This window comes from Podarcis tiliguerta (genome assembly GCF_965153285.1).
Source record: "Podarcis tiliguerta genome assembly, chromosome: 7".
Taxonomy (NCBI): domain Eukaryota; kingdom Metazoa; phylum Chordata; class Lepidosauria; order Squamata; family Lacertidae; genus Podarcis; species Podarcis tiliguerta.
The window spans coordinates 12,319,241-12,339,446 of record NC_139540.1 but is presented as its reverse complement, the minus strand read 5'-3'; the positions used below and the strand labels follow the sequence as shown (position 1 = coordinate 12,339,446).

The 20,206-nt window shown below is 47.0% G+C and overlaps 1 long non-coding RNA gene across 3 annotated transcripts in view; it reads left to right on the top strand.

Moving 5' to 3' along the window:
• The first annotated feature begins 7,714 nt into the window (after positions 1-7,714).
• Positions 7,715-20,206, top strand: part of LOC310682253 — a 125,416-nt gene continuing 112,924 nt past the window's right edge. For all 3 annotated transcript variants that reach the window (XR_014513814.1, XR_014513815.1, XR_014513816.1), the window contains exon 1: positions 7,715-7,983. This is a non-coding gene — a long non-coding RNA (uncharacterized lncRNA). The remainder of the gene's footprint in view (positions 7,984-20,206) is intronic.

Genomic DNA, 20,206 nt, shown 5'->3' with positions numbered 1-20,206 from the left:
CTGCTGCTTCCTAAGTTCCTGCAGAGGCTACGCTGGTGTAATACAGTGGTACCTCAGGTTACAGACGCTTCAGGTTACAGACTCCGCTAACCCAGAAATAGTACCTCAGGTTAAGAACTTTGCTTCAGGATGAGAACAGAAATCGTGTGGCGGCAGCAGGAGGCCCCTTTAGCTAACGTGGTACCTCAGGTTAGGAACGGTTTCAGGTTAAGAACGGACCTCCAGAACATAGCTGTTAACTTTCAGATTTGAAAATAAGGGATCAGCAACATAGCTGTCGACTTTCGGATCAGCAGCCTCACCTGTCCTGGAGACAGTCTACAGGATATCTAACAATCCAGGATAGCAGCGGGAAACAGTGGGAATCATAGAATCATAGAGTTGGAAGAGACCACAAGGGCCATCGAGTCCAACCCCCTGCCAAGCAGGAAACACCATCAGAGCACTCCTGACATATGGTTGTCAAGCCTCTGCTTAAAGACCTCCAAAGAAGGAGACTCCACCACACTCCTTGGCAGCAAATTCCACTGTCGAAAAGCTCTTACTGTCAGGAAGTTCTTCCTAATGTTTAGGTGGAATCTTCTTTCTTGTAGTTTGGATCCATTGCTCCGTGTCCGCTTCTCTGGAGCAGGAGAAAACAACCTTTCTCCCTCCTCTATGTGACACCCTTTTATATATTTGAACCTGGCTATCATATCACCCCTTAACCTCCTCTTCTCCAGGGAAACGGTGCTGAAGTAAGGGAATTTCCCGCCAAAAAAGGGAAGGTTGACAGCTATGCTCCAGAACGAATTAAGTTCTTAATCCGAGGTACCACTGTATACAGAAGCACGATGGGGAAGAGGGCTCGCGTCGCATTTGCATTTCATTCTTATTAGTGTGCATGGCGCACGGGCCTCCTCAGCCTCGCGCACCAGGGAAAGAAATAAATAAATGACAAAACCTGGCTGCGCCTGGGAGGCATGTATGCTTTGATCATGCAAAATTAAATGGAGGCAAACCGCCGGGTCTTTGGCTTTCCTTTTAATTTCCTCCTGGAAGCCTCTTTCATTTGAGGCGAATTACACAGCGCTAATGCATGCAGGCGTCTAATCACAGAACAAGGCACCCGCAGCCTGTCATCAAGGCCCAGCTGACACTTCCTTTCCCAATTCTGCGGTGTGGCAGGGGGACACGCTTCGCAGTGGCACTGGGGGTGGGGTGGGGGGGGGAGGAGTGGCGGGGGGAGAGGCAGGAGGGAAGCGAGCAAACAAACAAAATCCACCGTGGTTTATTCTGGGGCAATGTTTGCTCAGCGCCGTTTTTTGTTTTGTTTTTTCGATGTTAGCAGGATGTGTTGTCCTTGCAAACCGCAATTAAAGAGAATGAGTCAGAAGTCGGGTTCATAGAAAGCGCGTTTATTGTTCCCAGTAGATTTAAGAAGGCTGGAAAGCACGGGTAGGCAAACTAAGGCCTGGGGGGCTGGATCCGGCCCAATCGCCTTCTAAATCCGGCCTGCGGATGGTCCGGCAATCAGCGTGTTTTTTCATGAGTAGAATGTGCGCTTTTATTTAAAATGCATCTCTGGGTTATTTGTGGGGCACAGGAATTCGTTCATTTTTCTTCTTCCAGAATATAGTCTGGCCCCCCACAAGGTCTGAGGGACGGTGGGCCAGCCCCCTGCTGAAAACATTTGCTGACCCCTGCTTAAAAGGGAAGGCGGGATAGAACAGATGCTCTTTTGATATTATTGCCCCAGGGACCTTTTCGGGGGCTCCCCCCAACACTTTCCCCACTATATTAGTTCATTTTCAGGCCACATTCCCTCCACGGCTAACCTTCAAAGATCTCCTGTCCTGCAGACCTTCCAAGTGTCCCTATTTTCCAGGGACAGTCCCGATTTTACAGAAGTCGTCCCGGATTCTGATTTGACGTCCCGCTTTTCCTTAGGACATCCCTATTTTCATGGGAGAAATGTCAGAGGGTTGTGGAATTATGGGACCTCCTGAGCCAAGGAGATAAGTTAAGTACACAACCTTTAGAAGGCATCTGAAGGAAGCCCTGAATAGGAAAGTTGTTTTCTTTAAAACGTTTAATGTTTAATTAATTTTTTTATAGCCACCCAGAGAAAAGACTCTACAACAGGCATAGGCAAACCTGGCCCTCCAGATGTTTTGGGACTACAACTCCCATCATCCCTGACCACTGGGATGATGGGAGTTGTAGTCCCAAAACATATGGAGCGCCAAGTTTCCTATGCTTGCTCTACAACCTGAAAAAAGAGACAATTCACGTAATTTTTAAAGCAAATAAAACCTTTAATTTTTTTTAAAAAAATGATTGGCTATGCTCTACCTCCACTATGAAAGGCTGTAAGCTTCTGAATAGCAGCTGCAGGAAAACACTCAGCTCCTGCTCATGAGAATCTGATTGACTGCTGTGAGAGAAGGCTGCTGAATGGGATGAGCCACTGACTGGCCTGATCTTGCAGGCTCTTCTTATATTCTTAAGTAACTAAGAAGTACTTGCTGTTTCATGGCACCCAAAATCAGCAGCCTGAAGCATCTTACTCACTCTGCCTTAGGGCAAACCCACAAAAGCCTCCTGTCATTAATAAAGGATAATTGTGCTACTCTGTTCCATCCTTCCCAATCCATTTCTTGAGAGATCTTCATTTAAAAGCAGAGTAAAAATCTCTAGCATATGCATGGTGTGAACAGTCACCATACAGCTTTTGGATCTTTCCAGATTTCCAGCAAAATGTTCCTGTTTTGTTGCAGAACTCATTTTGGCAAACACGGATGGGTGCATTTGATGCAGCTTCAAGTGATTATAGTCACCTGTTTGGCTTTTGGTTTTAAGCTTCTGTTCAGAAGGCTCACAGGTGTTGTCAAATGTTATACGGAGGCAAGGGTGCCAAATAACCAGGAAACATGCTCCAAGCTGCTCTTGTGTCTTTAGCAAGAGTCTGACATGCAGAAGCCAGCTGGGGAAGCTAATACCGGCACAAACTATGCAGTCATTTATGCTATTTTTATTGCAGTACAGTGGTACCTCGGGTTACAGGCGCTTCAGGTTACAGACGCTTCAGGTTACAGATTCTGCTAACCCAGAAATAGTACCTTGGGTTAAGAACTTTGCTTCAGGATGAGAACAGAAATCATACAGCGGCGGCAGCGGGAGGCCCCATTAGCTAAAGTGGTGCTTCAGGTTAAGAACAGTTTCAGGTTAAGAACGGATCTCCGGAACGAATTAAGTTCTTAACCTGAGGTACCACTGTATTTGCGCCCATCCTTAAAGTCAGTGGGGCACCTGCGAACATCCAAATGTTGCTGGACTACAGCTCCCATAAAGGTAAAGGGACCCCTGGCCATTAGGTCCAATCGTGGCCGACTCTGGGGTTGCAGCGCACATCTCGCTTTACTGGCCAAGGGAGCCGGCATACAGCTTCTGGGTCATGTGGCCAGCATGACTAAGCCGCTTCTGGCGAACCAGAGCAGCACATGGAAATGCCGTTTACCTTCCCGCTGGAGCGGTACCTATTTATCTACTTGTACTTTGACGTGCTTTTGAACTGCTAGGTTGGCAGGAACTGGGACCGAGCAACGGGAGCTCACCCCTTTGAGGGGGTTCGAACCGCCGACCTTCTGATTGGCAAGCCCTATGCTCTGTGGTTTAACCCACAGCACCACCCGTGTCCCCGATGCTTTGCTATTGGCTATGCTAGATGGGTCTGACAGAAGCTGATGTCCAATCACATTTAGAGGGCCACAGTCTCTCTGTTCCTTGCTCTAGTCTACCCAAGCCCAACTGCATGTAAGTTAAATGGGAATATACCATATTTTTTGCTCTATAAGACTCGCTTTTTCTCTCCTAAAAAGTAAGGGGAAATGTGTGTGCGTCTTATGAAGCGAATGCAGGCTGCACAGCTATCCCAGAAGCCAGAACAGTAAGAGGGATTGCTGCTTTCACTGCGCAGCGATCCCTCTTGCTGTTCTGGCTTCTGAGATTCAGAATATTTTTTTTCTTGTCTTCCTCCTCCAAAAACTAGGTGCATCTTATGGTCTGGTGCGTCTTATAGAGCGAAAAATACGGTATTCTTCTGCTGTTCACAGACAGCCATATATGCCACCTTGAGCTCCTTCGTGGGGTAGAAAAGGCTTGCAGGGCTGGTATAACCCACCCACTCTCAGCCCAAAATCCTACCAGCTGCACTACGGATATTATAATGATGGATTTTACCTGCATTGGCAGAGTAATTACTGTTGCAACCTTGCCTGGGACTTTAGGGTGAAGGGCGAGTAATAATAATTATAATAATAATATTGTAAAAATGTTTACAAAAAGGAAGGGGGAATTTCTTTCCTATTAAAAATCAAACAAACCCTGATTTAGAAAGATAACAGACACTGTGGTCCTTGCCTTTTGTGTTTGAGTTGGCACAGGACTCCAACTGAATTGGTTTCTATGAGCAGTAATCACTTCACTATCAGGGAAGCTGAGCATAAAAGGACTTAAAAACAAACCATGAAGTCTAGACAACAGAAGTTTCACTCTAGTCTTTTTTGTTCTTTTCTGTTTCAATTGGCAAGACCTGCTTTCCTCAAGGTTAGCCCTTAATGTGACTTCAAGTGTTAAGTCTGATCCTCCAGACTCTCTTCCATGGGGTGAAATCTTGAAATCAATAGCACTGTCGAGTTGGAAGGGAATCCTGAGAGTCATCTAGCCCAATCTCAGCATTCAGTCTCCCATCCATTCTGAAACCAGACCAGATCCTGCTTAGCTTTGCAAATATGGCAGCTGTTTTCTTGCTGCACTGCTGGCTACAAACCTCAAGAAGAGGAGGAAGTAGGCTAGATTCTCACAGAAACAAGGGAGAATAGTGCCTGAATGTATTGCCTAGTACAGTGGTACCTCGGGTTAAGTACTTAATTCGTTCCGGAGGTCTGTTCTTAACCTGAAACTGTTCTTAACCTGAAGCACCACTTTAGCTAATGGGGCCTCCTGCTGCTGCCGCACCGCCAGAGCACGATTTCTGTTCTCATCCTGCAGCAAAGTTCTTAACCTGAAGCACTATTTCTGGGTTAGCAGAGTCTGTAACCTGAAGCGTATGTAACTTGAAGTGTATGTAACCCGAGGTACCACTGTAGTTTCTTGGGTTCTGCAAATGTTAGAAACCTGCTTTTACTTTTTCAAAACAATGAAAGACCACCCCTCCTCAAAATCTCTGCAAAGAGCAAAAACACATACAGAGATAGTGCAGGGACAGGAAAACATTTTCAGTCTGGGGCCACATGTCAGTGGTGGGTGGAGTCAGAGGATAAAGGTAAAAGGTAAAGTATCCCTGGACGGTGAAGTCTAGTCAAAGGCGACTATGGGGTTGTGGCACTCATCTTGCTTTCAGGCTGAGGGAGCCAGCGTTTTTTCACAGACAGCTTTCTGGGTCATGTGGCCAGCAGGACTAAACCACTTCTGGCACAGCAAAGCATCGTGGCAGAAGCCAGAGCGCACAGAAATGCTATTTATCTTCCCGTCGCAGTGGTACCTATTTATCTATTTGAACTGGTGTGCTTTCGAACTGCTAGGTTGGCAGAAGCTGGGACAGAGCAACGGGAGCTCATGCCGTTGCGGGGATTCGAACCGCCAACCTTGTGACTGGCAAGACCAAGAGGCTCAGTGGTTTAGGCCACAGCCCCACCCGCGTCCCTTAGAGGATAAAGAAGGTGCAGCAACATATACAAATAACCTTTGTACAGTAGATTTGTTTCTATGCAGACTCACACATGCCTCTCTGTCTTCCATCCAGGCAAGCAGAAGGAATGATCAGAGTCGAAGGGCAAAACCTAGCCAGGAGAAGATATTTAGGGTGCGAAACATCACTACAGTGGTACCTCGGGTTAAGTACTTAATTCGTTCTGGAGTTCCGTTCTTAACCTGAAACTGTACTTAACCTGAAGCACAATTTTAGCTAATGGGGCTTCCTGCTGCTGCTGCTGCGCTGCTGGAGCACGATTTCTGTTCTCATCCTGAAGCAAAGTTCTTAACCCGAGGTACTATTTCTGGGTTAGCGGAGTCTGTAACCTGAAGCGTATGTAACCCGAGGTACCACTGTAGTGAGAAAGATAAGAGGATCTTGCACTGGGGAAAGATAAGAGGATCTGGAGGACTTGCAGTAGGCTCCTAGGCCTGATGTCCCTTCTTCTCCCTGGAGACAGTTGCTTTCCAGGGTCAATCACCAGAAATTTGAGACAGGCCCAGCGAATAAAATAGGAAAGCTTGGAGCCAAGTGGCCAGACCAAATGCTTTTGCACCCTTTGAGACAGCACGCTTTGTGCAGTGGTGGGTCATCAGCAGTGGCGTAGCGTGGGTTGTCAGCACCCGGGGCAAGGCAAGTAATTTGTGCCCCCCCCGCTGCACTGTCCCTCCCCCAGATAGTCCCTCGCTCTCTCTCCGCACCGCACCGCACGCCTGGCACCCTCCCCTCCACAGTGGGTGGCGACCCGGCGGCTCGGATCGGATTCGCACAGCCAGCACTGCAGTGAGAGAGAGTGAGTGAGCCAGGTAGGGGCAGAGAGCTGCGAGTGCGAGCGCCCCCCCCCAGATGTTGCGCCCGGTGCGGCCGGCCCCCCCTGCACCCCCCACGCTACGCCACTGGTCATCAGGCTGGCATCTGTCTGCCTCGGGAGAGGATGGAGGAGTGAGCCTTTGGGGGTTTCAATGGACCCCCACGTGTTCCAAAGCAGTATACTGTACCTCTGAACAGTGCCGCATTTACGTATAAGCTAAGCAAGCTATAGCTTAGGGCCCCACTCTCTTGGGGGCCCCAAAAAAATTAAAGGAAGAAACAATCTGAATGTACATTTCCAAAATATAAGATAAAAAACAAATAAAATAAAACCTACATATGGGCAACAGTGTTTTGTGTTGTGGAGGCTCCTATGATGTAAGTAATGGGTCCCGCCTGCTAGCCTGCTCCCTAAAATATCACTGGTTTGCTCATTTCTATATAGTCACACCTCGGGATGAATATGCTTCAGATTAAATATTTTTGGGTTGCGCTCCGCGGTGACCTGGAAGTTACGGAGCGCGTTACTTCCGGGTTTCGCCGCTCGTGCAGACGCTCAAAATGACGTCATGCGCATGCGTGGAAGCGACGAAACGCGACCCGCACACGCGCAGACGAATCTTACATTCGCTTCAGGATGCGAACGGGGCTCCGGAATGGATCCCGTTCGCATCCAGAGGTACCACTGTATAGGGTGCCTACATTCTGCATGGAATGGGTACCTATTAGGTCCATATATTATCATATAGCATATATTCAACACAAAAACAGGGACAATTTGTTGTTGACAAAGGACAGCTGGACATATAAAGGGCCCCATTACCTTCAGTAGCTTAGGACCTCATCCAACCTAAATCCAGCCCTGGTTAGGAGTGGGTAACGGAAAAGAAGTCAGCCAGCCAGCAAATAAATAAATAAAAGTAAGCAACTGCAGACGTTTGCGCGCGTGCTCGTCTCTGTCTCTCTCCGATTTCCATTACGCAATGTATATAGGCGAATGCAAAGCTCTGCTAGCGCTAAAAGCAACCCAAGCTCCCTTGCAGAGCGTCTGTCGAAGCGCAGCAGCAGCAGCAGCAGCAGCGCAGCCAACGGGGCTGGATCAGCTGCTGGGGGCCGTGACGTCACAGGTCCTCCTGCCTGCACAACGTTCCATTCAGGCGAGCGCGGAGCGCGTGCTCCGTCGAGCACATGGGCAGCAAGCCGCCGAGCTCGGAGCGGCAGCGGCCTGCACTGCTGCTCCCCCCCTCCCCGCTCGGCTCTTGATTTTTTTGCATTTTATATATGCATCGGATTTATATTCTATTTTTTTGAAACACATGCACATCTAAGGAAAGGGGCAGCCTCGAGCCGGAAACGGCCAGCAACTTTGCAAAACGCTTCGAGGATTTGTTCGGGGGAAAAAGGAGACTTGCGTGGCCTGGGGGAAAAAAAGATGCGTGGTAAGTCAAGCTTGCGGTGGGGGAGGGGAGGTTGCTGCAGATGCATGCGGGGGTGTGGGGGGGGGGAGAGAAATAGAGAGTGAAAGGCTCCCCTCCCCCTTTCCTTGTCATTTAATGGGGCTTTGCTTTCTAAACAAACCGAGCGAGAAGTTTGCAGGTGGCCGCGTCTGGCAATCGCGCCGCGTGCTTTTTTTGTGCGTGCAAGAAGGGTGAGGGGGGGGCAGAGGGCTTGCTCCGTGCTATATTTATATCTCTCTCCCGTATTTGGCCCCCCCACCCCACGCGCCCCCTTCCCTCCTCCAAAGCTCTTTAGCTAACTCTATTTGTGTGTGTTTTAAATGGCACGTTTAAAAGAAAGGGACAGGGATGCAGAGAGAGAGACCCGCGGCCACGATGGCTGGAAGCGCGCAAAGAAAAGAGCCGTGCTGGCGAAATCAATAAAGAAATCGGGGACCCTCGAGGAGGGATGGGGTAATGGCACGTCTTGCTTTCTTTGCCCATCCCCCCTCCATTTCCTCCCCCCCCCCATATAGATCTCCGGCTCCTAGCCTTGTGCATATTATTGCTATTCTCCCCCTTTTCCATATATATATATATACGCGCTAGCGAGATGCCCGGAAAACTCGTTTTTTTGTTTTGTTTTACTTTTGGAATCGGGCAACTTTACTATGTACTTGAATCTCCTTCAACTCTCTCTCTCCCTCTGCCTGTAGCCCACCCTATACCGTAGGGGAAACTCGGACGGGTTTTTGCTTCCAGCAGGATCGGGGCCGTCATCTTTTTTCCCCGATGTGCACGCGCGCACGTCCATAGGAACAAACACTTCTGCCTTGGTCCAAAGTACAGTTTCGGATGCAATCTTGGAGATGTTTCTAGGGCTTCCATCGTGCAGCCACCTTTGTTGGCTGTGATGTTTTCCCTCCTCTCTCTGCCTCCCCACCTTGAATCGAGACCTCCCCCCCCCCAAAAAAAAATAGAACCCCAAAGACACAATACAAGGATTTTCTCCTTCTGACATAGGCCTTAAAGTCATCTAGCTCACCCCCTCCTCGTCCAATGAGCTGCATCTTTACTGCAAGGAGATTTGCGTATTTATTATTTTTATTTAATTAAAATATCTGCAAACCGCCTGTACACTTTCCAGGAACAGAGTATTACTGTATATAAATACATATTAAAAATTACACATGTCGATACCAAATAATGTAGCAGCTATATTAGGCAGCCTATGATAGGCCGTAAATAACCATTTTTTAAAATGCCTGGCCATTTTTTTTGACCCGAAATCGCTTGAGAATAAAGCAAACAGTTTATTTTTTTGTTTTCTTTAGGCTGCAATCCAAAGCCTGATTTCCTCGGACCAAACTCCATTGAACGCTATGGTTTGGATCCAGGCTAAGTTTGCTACACTTCAGGTCCCGTTGAAAGCAATCCAAGAAATTAGTCGTGGCTAACTCCACTCCTCTTAAAATCAATGACTTCTGGATCCAATCTGGTTAGACAGACATTTGGTAGGCATGTATAGGATTGTACCCTGTGTAGACTTCCATCCTTAAGAATCAGAAGAAAAAGAAAAGGAAAATCTTGCCTGTGCAAATAATAGGTCACATTTTCAATTTTTATTTTGACATTTCTGTGTTGTTGTTTTTTTTTTTAAACCAAACATTAAAAGACAAAAGCATACTTGAAGATTGAACTCAAAATGGCATCGGAGGGAAACCCTTGATAATTAAGGTAGGGAAAGGATTGTGATGATTTTGTCTGCAGTGACACCTCTTAAAAACTACTTCAGATTGACAAGTTGGGACATGTTTATGCTGGCCCATATTTATTAGCCACAGAATTAGTCATTCAGCGACTCCAGTGACAGAAGCATTTCCTTTTTTTTGCAATCATTTTACGGCTGCCATCCTGTATGCACTTATTTTTTAAGCACTAATTTTATTTACTGCAAATATAACTTAACTTGGGAGTAAGCCCCCTTTGTATTCAGGGAGTAGGGTTGCCTGTAAAAATAGGCGTCTTTTACGTGAAATCTCTGCTTTAAACTTGTAATCGCAACCGGCATGAATTGGAAGGAAGCAGCAAATCGTTTTGCAATAATTTTGTTTTGCATAAAAATATACATTATATATTTTTATTATATATATATATATAACACTTTTAAAAATCCATCTTCTGCACCTTTATGAACTCTCAGCAGAATGGAACCGCGCTATATATATATACATGTAAAGGTGTGGGATCTGCATTTTTTTAAAGTTGCCATATTTCCGTAGAAGTTGTCTCTATATATTTGGAGGGAAGGATTTCAAAGTAGTTCTAGTGCTCTGTGACACTTTGAGGAGTGGGATGTGTGCAATCTTTTAAAATATGAACGTTTTGAATTCCTACATCCCTCTGAAATCGGATGTCAAAGTCTTGTGGCTTTGTCGATTATGTTCTGGTAACACAAAATGGAAGATTTGCCCCATCCTCCTCAAACCAGACTGTGCTCTGTGACCAAAATGGCAACAGACGTCCTGAGTATTTTCCTCCGGCCTCATGCAAAGCTTTCTTTTCCGATTTGTTTTCCTTCTTGCTCTCATCTTCTCTTGTGTAGCAATGGTATGTTCCCACATTTCTCCCTGAATGTCCAGGATGCTTGTATATGTATTTTATGCTTGCAGCAGCCTTGTGAGGTCGAATCGTGATTTGCCTCCTATGGAGCTTCATAATTTCGCAGGGATTTGAATCTTGGTCTCTCACGTTCAGTTTCCACCAGTAAAACCTAGGTTTTGAGTGTGTGTGGACCTGAGTGCTGGGCTGTGTCACTAGCTGGCATTTAACCCTATTCCAGTGGCCGTTTCTGCTTTGCAAGCTCCTACAAAAAAGTCCTACCTCATCTGTGTCAGAAAACGCTTTTTCTGGCCTGATGTGAATTGAGTGTGTAAACAAGGCCAGCTTAATCCAGCGCCTCCTTCCTTGCCCATTCTGAGTGGCAATTTTAATTTCCAAATTGTGTTGCTTTCTCTTCCTGGTTGTGATACGGAACCATGATTTGATGTCCTCCTGCAAAGGTGGCGTCTCCGTGAATCAAAATGCCAAAGTCATATTTGTTTCCTTGCCTTCAGTCCCTTCCTCCCCTAATTTGTGAGTGCTCCTGAGGTTCTATTCCTTCTACCACAGTCATACCTCGAGTTGAATGCGCTTCGGGTTGAGCGCGTTCGAGTTGCGCTCTGCGGCAACCCGGAAGTAACAGAGCGTGTTACTTCCGGGTTTCACTGCTTGCGCATGTGCAGACGCTCAAAATGATGTCACAGACGGTGGCGGCGACACGCACAGACGCGCCATCGCGTCTTGCGTTCTGTTCGGGATGTGAACGGGGCTGCAGAACGGATCCTGTTCACATCCCGAGGTACCACTGTACTGTACGGATTTTGCAGGGTTGTAATGCAAACCGTATCCTGGCAACCTAGCAGTTTGAAAGCACGTCTAAGTGCAAGTAGATATATAGGCGAGAAGAAGCAGCTTAGTCATGCTGGCCGCATGACCCGGAAGCTGTACGCCGGCTCCCTCGGCCAATAAAGCGAGATGAGCGCCGCAACCCCAGAGTCGGTCACGACTGGACCTAATGGTCAGGGGTCCCTTTACCTTTAATGCAAACCGTATCTTATATCAGCCCCTCCTGCCCTGTCCATTCTCTTACCTGTCCATTTGTGACAGGTGCTGCTGCTACCTCCAGGCCTGGCTGTGTAATGTTGACCATCCTGGGGAATAGAGCACAGTCTAAAGGTGGTTGGAAATTGCATCCTCTGGTTTCCTAGCAACCATAAGATGCCTATTCTGTGAATCCTGCAGGATGGCTTTGGAGCAAAAGCAGACTGGGCCGTTCCTGCTTATTTCAGGGATGGAGAGTTCCATAAGGGGGACAGGAATATGTGGGCAACTGCTGAGGCCCACAGCTCTGCAAGGGAGCCCACTGCCACACTCATCATGGTCCTTCTTGTTGGTGTTGCTTCCCATGGATAATAATAATAATAATAATAATAATAATAATAATAATAATAATTTGTTATTTATACCCTGCCCATCTGGGTGGCTTCTAACAGAACACTAAAATACAATAACCTATTAAACATTAAAAGCTTCCCTAAACAGGGCAGCCTTCAGATGTCTTCTAAAAGTCTGGTAGTTGTTCTTCTCTTTGACATCTGGTGGGAGGGCGTTCCACAGGGAGGGCGGCACTACCGAGAAGGCCCTCTGCCTGGTTCCCTGTAACTTGGCTTCTCGCAGCGAGGGAACCGCCAGAAGGCCCTTGGCACTAGACCTCAGTGTCCGGGCAGAATGATGGGGGTTGAGACGCTCCTTCATGCTGCCTGCCATGCACGATCTCCCCCTGGGCATTTTTTTGCTGTTAATTATTACATTTATATTCCATCTTTTCTCCCAAAGAGCTCAAGCTTTGCCTGCTTCTCAGCCTCTCTGTTTTCTCCTCACAGCAACCCTGTGAGGTGGGCTAAGAGACAGTGAGTGGCTCCAGTGATCATTTTGACTGAGTGAGGTTTGAGCCCCGATGTCTTGCAGGAACTAGTCTGGCACCTTTAACCACTACACCTCACTGCCGGTTTGAGCACAGGGGAGAAGGCGAGCAAGTTGGCGGCAGGGCTTTGGAGAGCTGGAAGAGGGGACTGTCTAAGGGTCTTTGCTTGTACCCCTCTTCCCTCCTCCCCAAAACCCCCATGCAGAGCATGCCTAGATTCAGCATTGAATCTAGGGTCATGGTGAGAACCAGTTTGGGCTGTGTACTGAGGCCAGTCAGGATTTGGTGATCTCTACACTGTGGGTTAAACCACAGAGCCTAGGACTTGCTGATCAGAAGGTCGGTGGTTCATATTCCTCCAATGGGGTGAGCTCCCGTTGCTCGGTCCCTGCTCCTGCCAACCTAGCAGTCTGAAAGCACATCAAAGTGCAAGTAGATAAATGGGTACCACTCTGGCGGGAAGGTAAACGTTGTTTCCGTGCGCTGCTCTGGTTTGCCAGAAGCGGCTTAGTCATGCTGGCCACATGACCCGGAAGCTGTACGCCGGCTCCCTCGGCCAATAAAGCGAGATGAGTGCCACAACCCCAGAGTCGGTCACGACTGGACCTAATGGTCAGGGGTCCCTTTACCTTTACTGATTTATGGGTTGTCTTTTTTTTTGCTTCATTTCTTAATATTGTATGTGGTGGGTTTTGGTAAAAAACTCTACCAGAGCAGTTTGCAGGGCAAATACGTACAGCCCCTCATTTTTTTAAGGAAAAAAACATACCAAAACAAGGAAAATGTAAGACAGCCAGCATCGACATTTTTTTAAAAAAGAAAGGAAATAATATAATTCAGTATTGAAAGGCTAACAGAAGAAACAAGGCAGTTTTCACTCCAGAAGTGGTTCACTTCCTAGCAGAGAGAATTCCAGAGTCCAGGTGCCATCACTGAGAAGGCCCTGTTTCTGACTACATAACAGTCAAATGTAGATGATGCTCGGCAGATTAATCAGCCTTCCGGAGAAGTCACAACAATGGATTGAAATAAAAGCAATGACCCAGTTTAAAGTCCAGCATGCCTGGAGACCATTCCTGCTCTTCCTGTGTGAGTGGTTATTTACAAGCCTAGTACAGTTTACAGACGGTTTGCTATGTAGTCATAGACAAAATGAAACTGTATAAGTAAAATCACAACATGGAAGATACATTAAATTCGGTTGTGATACATAAACGATACAAAATTACCAGGGGTATCTCAAATAAGGTGCACAACATGAAACCTTCAAATGTGGCTGTGAAGAGTGAGTTGAAAAACATAAATGACGTAAACAGATTAAAATTGTGATGTGTGAGAATGGCGGCCAGACAGGATAAGTTTATCCTGGGGGATATTTCCTTGCGTAGTTTTGCAGCCAGAAAGAGAAATCTGGCCACAGCCTCTGTTAATAATTTGTTTGCATTGGGTAAAAGGTAGACTATGCAAACCTAGCAGAATAATAGAACCGTAGAGTTGGAAGGGACCCCAAAGATCATGTAGTGCAACCCCCTGCAATGTAGGAATCTTGCCCACACCAATCTTTGGTTGGGCTCAAATCACCAACTTTATTTAAAGGCCAGAGCCGCTGCATTAAAAATGGTCGCATCTATCCTTCAACCCAAATCCAAAGTGCTCTCTTTCTGAAACCATTCCGTTGGGTTTTCCCCTCAAATGCTTGTTATGCCTATGATGGCAATCCTATGGCAAGATGGCAATCTGTCAGGGATGCTTTAGCTGAGATAAGTTGGTCTACAGAACCACATATTTTGATATGGTATGTTGAATCATATTTTAAAAATAATTTATAAAAGAATTTATATACAGTGGACGCTCGGGTTGCGAACGTGATCCGTGCGGGATGCATGTTTGCAACCCGCAGCATTCGCAACCTGCGTCTGTGCATGCGTGGGTTGCGATTTGGCACTTCTGTGCATGCACAAAGTGCAATTTAGCGCTTCTGTACATGCGCAACCACCGAAACCCGGAAGCAACCCGAAAAAACGCAACCTGAAGCATCTGTAACCCGGGGTATGACTGTAGTTACATACAGCCTGTTATGTGTGTGTTGTATAGCTGAGATGGCTGCATTCCAGGGGGTTGGACTAGATGACCCTCGGGTGCCTTCTAGCTCTTACGATTCTGTGAATGCATGCGTGGCAAGTGAGATTCTGCCCATGCTTTCCATTGTGAATGTGAGAATGGGGCTTTAGATGTGTCAGACCAGGCATGTCCAAATTCTGTTTTGGACCGGTCAATTCAGTTTGGTCCCCGTGGTGGTATATGTCCTGGGGCAAAATCCTAAAAAAAAGCTCAGCGACTTCAATCCTAAAAAATAGCTCAACAACTCTGGGGTTAAATCCTAAAAAAAACAAAAAAAAACATGCTCAACAAGTTTTGGGTAAACCCTAAAAAAAAATCAACAACTTTGGTCAGCCCTCACGCATATTTACTTCATCAAATCTGGCCCTCTTTGAAGAAGAAGAAGAAGAATTTATTATTTATACCCTGCCCATCTGGCTGGGCTTCGACAGCCACTCTGGGCGGCTTTCCACAAAATATTGAAATACAGTAATGCATCAAACTAAACAGGGCTGCCTTCAGATGTCTTCTAAAAGTCTGGTAGTTGTTGTTCTCTTTGACATTTGGTGGGAGGGCGTTCCACAGGGCGGGCGCCACTACCAAGAAGGCCCTCTGCCTGGTTCCCTGTAACCTGGCTTCTCGCAATGAGGGAACTGCCAGAAGACCCTCGGAGCTGGACCTCAGTGTCCTGGCTGAACGATGGGGGTGGAGACTCTCCTTCAGGTATACTGGACCGAGGCCGTTTAGGGCTTTAAAGGTCAGCACCAACACTTTGCATTGTGCTCGGAAACCTACTGGGAACCAATGTAGGTCTTTCAAGACCGGTGTTATGTGGTCTCGGCGGCTGCTCCCAGTCACCACTCTAGCTGCCACAATCTGGATTAGTTGTCGTTTCCGGGCCACCTTCAGAATTTGGGCACCCCTGTAGTTAGACCCTTCCGTGCAGGAGAGGGACTGTAAGCAGCACCATTTTTTTTGGGGGGGGGGCTGTTGTTTCCAGCTACCCAACCCGTCCTTCCTTTGGAAGCCTTATAAGAAAGTGCTGGAGGAAAGGGACTGTGAGCAATAGCATGTGAGAGGTGTTAAAGCTGAAACGATTAGCCTGCCTTGTTATTTTTCCTGTTGCCAGAAGGTATGATGTAATCATGTTACATTTATAGAGCTGAAATGTTGCCTTTTGCAGTTTGCTATTGTGTTGTTGTTGTCTTAGGATGTTATGCGGAAGTCGCTCTGGCATTGTTTTGATTGTGAAATGCATTCAATGTTAGAAACTCAGGCAAATAAACAAATTGCCAAATGGTATTGCAACAAAATATCTAGCCATCATTTCCCCCCAGGATATTTATTATTGTTATGATTTTTTCCGTATCACTTCTACACTACTTTATACTTTAAAGAAAACATCTCAGTGTGGTTTGTTGTTGTTGTTGTTGTTGTTGTTTAGTCGTTTAGTCGTGTCCGACTCTTCGTAACCCCATGGACCAGAGCACGCCAGGCACTCCTGTCTTCCACTGCCTCCCGCAGTTTGGTCAAACTCATGCTGGTAGCTTCGAGAACACTGTCCAACCATCTTGTCCTCTGTTGTCCCCTTCTCCTTGTGCCCTCCATCTTTCCCAACATCAGGGTCTTTTCCAGGGAGTCTTCTGTTCTCATGAGGTGGCCAAAGTACTGGAGCCTCAGCTTCACGATCTGTCCTTCCAGTGAGCACTCAGGGCTGATTTCCTTAAGAATGGATCGGTTTGATCTTCTTGCAGTCCATGGGACTCTCAAGTGTGGTTTACAACGCGCTAAAACATCACATCAAAGAATCCCGAATAAAACAAATTCAAGCTTCCAGGAAAATATTTCACAGCCTTCTCTAAGTGGAATTTTGCTTTCTCCCCATATTTGTTTACCTACTTAATTTATAGAGTTGCCCCATAGCAGAAGTACTCTAAGAAGCCAGGGGGGTGTACAGTGGTACCTCGGGTTATAGGCGCTTCAGGTTACATACGCTTCAAGTTACAGACTCTGCTAACCCAGAAATAGTACCTCAGGTTAAGAACTTTGCTTCAGGATGAGAACAGAAATCGCGTGGCGGCAGCGGGAGGCCTCATTAGCTAAAGAGGTACCTCAGGTTAAGAACAGTTTCAGGTTAAGAACAGACCTCCGGAAAGAATTAAGTTCTTAACCCAAGGTACCACTGTAGTGGTTAGAGTGTCGGACTAGGATTTGAGAGATCCGGGTTCAAATTCTCACTCGGTCATGAAGTTCATTGGGTGACCTTGGAGTCAATCACAAGTTTCTTAACATACCTCACAAGGTTGTTGTAGGGATTACCTGAGGAGACGGGTGAATCTTGTACAGTGATACCCTCAGGTTACATACACTTCAGGTTACAGACTCCGCTAACCCAGAAATACCTCAGGTTAAGAACTTTGCTTCAGGATGAGAACAGAAATCGCGTGGCGGCAGCGGGAGGCCCCATTAGCTAAAGAGGTACCTCAGGTTAGGAACAGTTTCAGGTTAAGAACAGACTCCAGAATGCATTAAGTTCTTAACCCGAGGTACCACTGTACTCCTTGCAGGAAAAGCTGGATATAAATTCAGTAAATAGGCTTATCTGCTTAAGAACGCTGGAGGGGCCAGCCAGATGGAGATGTCAGTCATCATCCTGGCATTCCAGAGGTCTCCATGTGGTTGCAGTTGGACTTGCCTCAGTCACAAAACGCGCCTGGCCCCTGGGGAATTTCTAACACTGGTCTTCTTTGTAAATGTGCCTGCGGGTTGTCAGTCCTTGACTGGCGCAAGATGCCAAAGGCAGGCCAGCTCTCCTCTTTTCCCTCGCCCAGTTGTCCCGCTGCTTCTCTCTGTTCCATGCTGTGTGCTTTATTTACAGTGGCGACCCAGGGCTGGCTTGTGGAAGAGCCATGAGTTTCAGATCCGCAGCGGAGCTCCCGTCCGCTTGCCAGAATAGTGGGTTGTCAAAATGCATCCGCAGAAGGTTCACAGACACCCAGCTGTTTGATGGAACGGACCACAAGGGTAGATGGTTGGATATTAAAGGGATTTTTTAATTTTATTTCCCCCCCATTTTTCTGTGCAGAATTCCCTCCCTCTCGCCTGGGCAGCGTGAGGAAGGTGAATGAGGACACAGAAGACGGCAGCCAAGGCTGTGCTGGCCCATTCCCCTGATGGAAAGAAGCATGTAAAGCTCTGACTTGTGTTGAAATCTGGCTTGGCAAGGACTGGGAGATGTTTGTGTAACATGCTGCTGAGGAGCCATAGCAGGACTTCAGTCACAGAGCCTCCTTCACCTTTGCCCAGAGTTGTCTCGCTTTTACACACAACTCTCTCTCAATCTCTCTCTCTGCTGGAAGATTAAATAAGGACCCACCCTGCAAGAAATCTGCCATGGTGGTTGCAGTCCTGCTCTTTTTATTATTAGAAACTGAGGGAAACAATTAGCAATATGCCTCTTGCTCAGTGTTAGAAACTCAGATATACAGCGGCACCTTGGAAGTTGAACGGAATCCGTTCCGGAAGTCCGTTCGACTTCCAAAACATTCAAAAACTAAATCGTGGCTTCTGATTGGCCTCGGGGAGGCTCCGGCAGCCAATCAGAAGCTGCGGAAGCCCCGTCGGGTGTTCAGGTTCCAAAAGAACGTTTGCAGACTGGAACAATAATTTGGGATCTAAGGTACGACTGTATAAGCTAGGTGCCAAATGGCTCCTTAAGCCGGGGGAGACAGTCACCAAAAGAGAATGCCTATTAGTCGCCATTTGGGGGCTCAAAAAGTCTTGTTTTTCAAATGACGGGCAGACTGTGACTGATTCTCAGTTAAACGTCTGGCTCGTTCAGACGACAACCTTGAGGCTAGAGTTAAGAACTTTGAGAACTGAAAAAATAAATGTCATTCAATCTAGGGACAGTCCACCTATCCGGTTCGTTCTGATTGTGCAGATAAAATATCCCAGATGGATTGCTATGGGGTGTGTGAAAACTATCCCATGATTCCCCAGACATGCCCCTCCAGATGGTGGTGACGTCAGGCGCCATCCTAGCGCATCTTCGCTTGGTCGCAAGTGCTCAATAGCCAGGTGCAAAATGCGCCTGACAAATTCTGAACACTGTGTCTTTCTTCTCTGAGTGGGGCATGGAGAAGGTTGCATAAGTCTGTGCAGAAGCTAGCCTGCTGTACAGAGGTAAAAAACCAATAATCGTTGTTCGATGCGCTTTGCCTCTGGTATATGGCTTTTGGGAGGCTGATGACACGGCAGCGCTGCCCAGTCCTGCTTTAGAAATCAGCATCCATGTCTCTTAGGTCCTTGGACAAAGAGAAGCCAGAGACATCTGCTTCTCCTGCTTACCGCCTGCTACTGCTAGCTTAAGAGCCAGATCAACATTTCCGATGTTAAAGAAATGAGCCACTCCAGCGAAGAGGAGTCCTTTGGGTCTCTAATGAGGCCATTCTCTTTTTGGGAGCTGTGAACCTCTCGTCCTTTGCAGAGAGCGAGAGTTGGGAGTACAGCATGAGCCACGAAGGCGATATAGATAATTAGTGTGTTCTTTCTGGTGTGTAATTGTAAGTAATTATGCCATTAATGTAATTGCAGGCCATAACTTTTTCCCCAGGCTTGAAGAACACTCTGCTTCAGGCCACTGAGGGTGGGGAGGGAAGGGTCGTTGACATGCACCAGAGTGACGCCCCTCAATTCTGTCATTCTGGGAAGGGAGGAATTTCAATCTCTTTACCTCTCAGTGCCACGCATAACAGTATTTGTTTGCTTTCCTTTTGGGGCAATGCTTGTTTCCTTTGTGGTATACAGTGGTACCTCGGGTTAAGAGGTCCGATCTTAACCTGAAACTGTTCTTAACCTGAGGTACCACTTTAGCTAATGGGGCCTCCCACTGCCACCGCACCACCGCCACACGATTTCTGTTCTCATCCTGAAGCAAAGTTCTTAACCCGATGTTCTATTTCTGGGTTAGCGGAGTCTGTAACCTGAAGCGTCTGTAACCTGAAGTGTCTGTAACCCGAGGTACCACTGTATTTGTGTCTTGCCTTACTGTAAAGTTGTCCCAAGCTGGTTTAGAATTAAGCTGATACCTAACAACATTGGGTTGGTACAGATTTACAGTGGTACCTCGCAAGACGAATGCCTCGCAAGACGAAAGAGTTTTTTGTTTTTTTGAGTTGCTTCGCAAGACGAATTTCCCTATGGGCTTGCTTCGCAAGACGAAAACGTCTTGCGCCTTTTTCTTAAAACCGTCAATGCATTCCTATGGGAAACCGTCAATGCATTTCCTATGGGAAACCGTGCTTCGCAAGACAAAAAATTCACAAGACGAAAAAACTCGCAGAACGAATTAATTTTGTCTTGCGAGGCACCACTGTACTGTGTAAGCGGTGTGAGAAAACAGTAAGATGTGGGCGATCTTAAACCTCTGCTGCCTTGAGGGACATCTTTGGGGAAAGAAAAGGCTCAGGAGTAAACCCTACACAGCGGAGTCGCTAAGGTGCTCGCATGGAGCCTTGTATGCCTCCTTCCAGCAACACCTGCAGCCAAGCCATAGCTGTCAACTTTCAGATTTGAAAATAAGGGATCAGCAGCCTCACC